This window comes from Mytilus galloprovincialis, chromosome 1 (genome assembly GCF_965363235.1).
Source record: "Mytilus galloprovincialis chromosome 1, xbMytGall1.hap1.1, whole genome shotgun sequence".
Lineage (NCBI taxonomy): Eukaryota > Metazoa > Mollusca > Bivalvia > Mytilida > Mytilidae > Mytilus > Mytilus galloprovincialis.
In genome coordinates this window covers 75,165,075-75,168,951 of record NC_134838.1, presented here as the reverse complement: position 1 = coordinate 75,168,951, position 3,877 = coordinate 75,165,075, and positions in this window count along the sequence as shown.

Sequence of the window (3,877 nt, the reverse complement as noted above, 5' to 3'; positions counted from 1 at the left end):
GAAAAAGTGCTAAATAATCGGGAAACTTAAACAAGCAGAAGGAATAATTCTGTTATTGTGTAATAAGGCTTGAGGATGAACATTTGAAATATGACGTTTCCCCTTTAATCAATGAAGTCGAATAAAAAAAAGCGTTAACAAGATTCTGAAGTTAGGTTAAATGTCAATTTAACGTGATGGAAAGCCAGCGTGCTGCTGGGTTTTACTGTTCGACATTTTGTTTTTTGTTTGGAATTCGATAGGTTGCAGAGAAATGACAGTTCCAGTATAATAATCAATAATTTAAATGTCAATTATGATATCGAAATTTCAATCTTTATATGAAAAATGGTAAATAATTTCATAATTTGTTTCAATATTTATGTATTGGCTATTGATACAGTGAATTACATCAGCATTTTCTTGATGTTATTTTCTAAATAAGAATTAGATCGTTAACTATTATCATAACAACCAAATGCAATATATTTTTTTCCAGACTGACGCGATTGGAAAAATTATGACAAATTAACATGTTTCATTCTATAGATTGCCTGATAATAACCTCTGTTTACGTCTAATATTGAACATACGTGTCGACATCTAGTGTTTCATTGGAGTATTTCCTTTTTGTTCTCTGAAAGTTTTGTAAATAATACGTGCATAACGTTTTACAAGTCACGAATAATTTACTTTTTGTCAAGAGTGTGATCATGACATAATCTGTTTATCTTCAGTATTGGTTGGCATATGATATATTGCAAATGAAACGTTGCTTCCTTCAAGGACAGTCCATGCAAGTAGATCATTGCTTTGATAGTTTTAAAATAATTTCAAGAAAGTACTTGCATATGTTGCCTGTATGTATTTCGATAAATTTAGTCGATAAATGTCCCTTAAACAAACCTGAAAAAGTTATGCTAAGATTTGTTCCGAAAAAAAGGAAAATCACAGAAATACTAAACTCGGAGGAAAATTCAAAATAGAAAGTCCCTAACCAGATGGCAAAATCAAAAGCTCAAATACATCAAACAAATGAACGGACAACAACTGTCATATTCCTGATTTGGTACAGGCATTTTCTTATGTAGAAAATGGTGGAATAAAACTGGTTTTGAAGCTAGCTAATTCTCTCTCTTGTATGACAGTCGCATAAAATTCCATTATGTTGACAACGATGTGTGAACAAAACAAACAGACATAATAGGTAAAAATGTAAAAAGAAAAAGGGGGGAGGAGACAGCAGTCAAAATTGTGTTATTATCTAAATCACTACTAAAACAAACAAGCATGTAAACAAACATTTCGATTTTCCATTTGATCAGGGACTTTCCTTTTAGAATTTTCCTCGGAGTTCAATAATTTTGTGATTTTGCTTTTTACCATGGCACAATAACGGGTCATATTATGTAAAAAAGAAATACACAAAGGCATATAGATAATGCATATGAGGAAAAATTAATGACAAGAATACAAAAACCATTATAGAACAATGACACAACGACGGAATGTATAAGTACAGAGCCACGTCATGTGTTAAAAAGAAACACTAAAAGGCATACAGACAAAGCATATTACAAAAATGAAAGACAATAATACAAAAATTATCATAGAACAACAGCACAATGACGGGATGTATAATAAGTACAGAGCCACGCAATATGTAAAAAAGAAACACAAAAAGCATATAGACAAAGCATATTAACAATCTAAGTACTGAATTACTGAACATAGGATGACCGCAAGTTCCTGTGGATGGTCAAAAGCACATGTCACAGAAAATTAAAGATCACATCTCTTTACCCGAAGCTGAGGTTAATGTACAGAGATATTTTTTTCTGAGGCAAGTTCGTGCGTGGATGATGAATTAATGATTATAATAATAATTATTCAACCGCACCGTAATAACTATCATATTGTAGTGATATAAGTCAGTATACATGGGACTATTAAAATAATATAATAATAGTCCCAGAGTATACACTGGTTTGTTGTTATATAACAGTTACATGTATATATAATTTTCATCCATTTTAATAATAGTGCAGTGCAAGTGCATGGTGGACACTCTTCTGTAAAAAAAAACACGATTTTTCTAAAAGATTGGATATGAGAAGCCATTCATATTTTCCCGCAAAAACAATAACAGAGTTACCGGTCCTTGCCGGGAGTGTCGCAAAACATTCTTGAGATATTCTTCCGCAGCTTTAACACAATTTTTCGGTACATGTGCATTGATATTATCAATACTTTTTTACTTTATATATATCTAACGACAAAACATTTTCATATTATTGATTTGTGTTTAAAAAAAACATTAAAAGGAGTATCCATTGAAAAAATGCGATAAGGAGTTTTACATTACACTAGAAATGTCCGCGGAACTTTAATTTTTATAGATTGGTTGAAAACCCAAAACTAATTTGCATAATGAAAATCTAGACGATAGTAATACATTGGAATGACCCCAAGGTCATCTCGATGCAAAAATGAAGGACAAGAATACAAAAATTATCTTGATAGAACAATTACACAATGACGGGATGTATGAATACAGAACCACGTGTAAAAAGAAAACACTTAAAGGCATATAAACAAAGCATATTATCAAAAGTGAAAGACAATAATACAACAGTTACAGAGCAATAACACAATCACAGAATGTATAAATACAGAGCCACATCAAATGGATACCACAAAAAATAAAAAAAACAGATTAAAGGGGCACTAGCTGTAAAATTCATGGTCACCGATTTTACTCAAATTCTCATATTTATTTATATCATGGAAGTATTATATTGACTTTTAAGTCAATATAATACTTCCATGTTTATATCAATGTAAAACATTTATCCAAACTATCAAAAGTGTGAAATAAACAGTTTACAGAACATAGGGTCAATAATATGTAGATTCGTTTCGTGTGTATTTTAGTCTAGACTTCATCTAATTAAATATCAAGTTGACCTCAGATGACCATATAAGCGATGTAAACATAAATATACTAATGATAAGATATAAATAGATCAAGCCAACACGTGCAGTTGGATTTTTATAGGTCTGTTTAATTTTATTTTATAGAGTAAAAATATATGTTTCTCATCGTTTTTACATGTAGAAGAAATATTTTTAGTGGATTGAATCAGTCATCAACTGATTTACCTTTGTTTTACTTTCAATGTTGACATTCCTTTTCTTTTTAAATAAACAGTACACATACAAAGCATGCGTTGTCCATCTCTAGTTAAGGGGTTAAATTGAAGTTCACATGAATACGGATTTAATGAGGTCGACTTATTCACTTGCAAGTGAATTATTCATTATCAATATTATTTAGCTTAATTTGACAAAATTGGACCATTTTGGCTAAAAGCGAATTATTATTTCATTATTTTACTTTTATTATTGATTGAACAAAAACAAATCATACTTTATATTTTTATACATCTCGTAGCTAGTGCCCCTTTAACCAGTAAAAGTTATATTCATAAAGAGAAATGAAAGAATAATATACCACGTTATTTAGTTGATTAACAACGTCAGTATCGAGAATCTATACTACAAGACCATTGTATATTATTTGTGAAGTTGATGTAGACTATTTATCATAAAAATCGTCTCGTTTATAATAGAATCTGGTAGTGAGATGACCGTGTATTTCAAATTCGAGATATAAGTCTATAAATGAGGTGAATGAGGATTGAATAAAAAACGGTTTGCATTTTTGTGTAAAAGTTTTTTATTTACTTAGCCAATTAAGATATATCATCATACTTTCTTTGTCTCACACATTTACCAACTCACATACTCAATCTTTCGCTTCCCCTCTCTGTCACACACACATCCCCTTCATACAAATAATCTCCCCTCACATACAAACACACTCAACTCTCACATA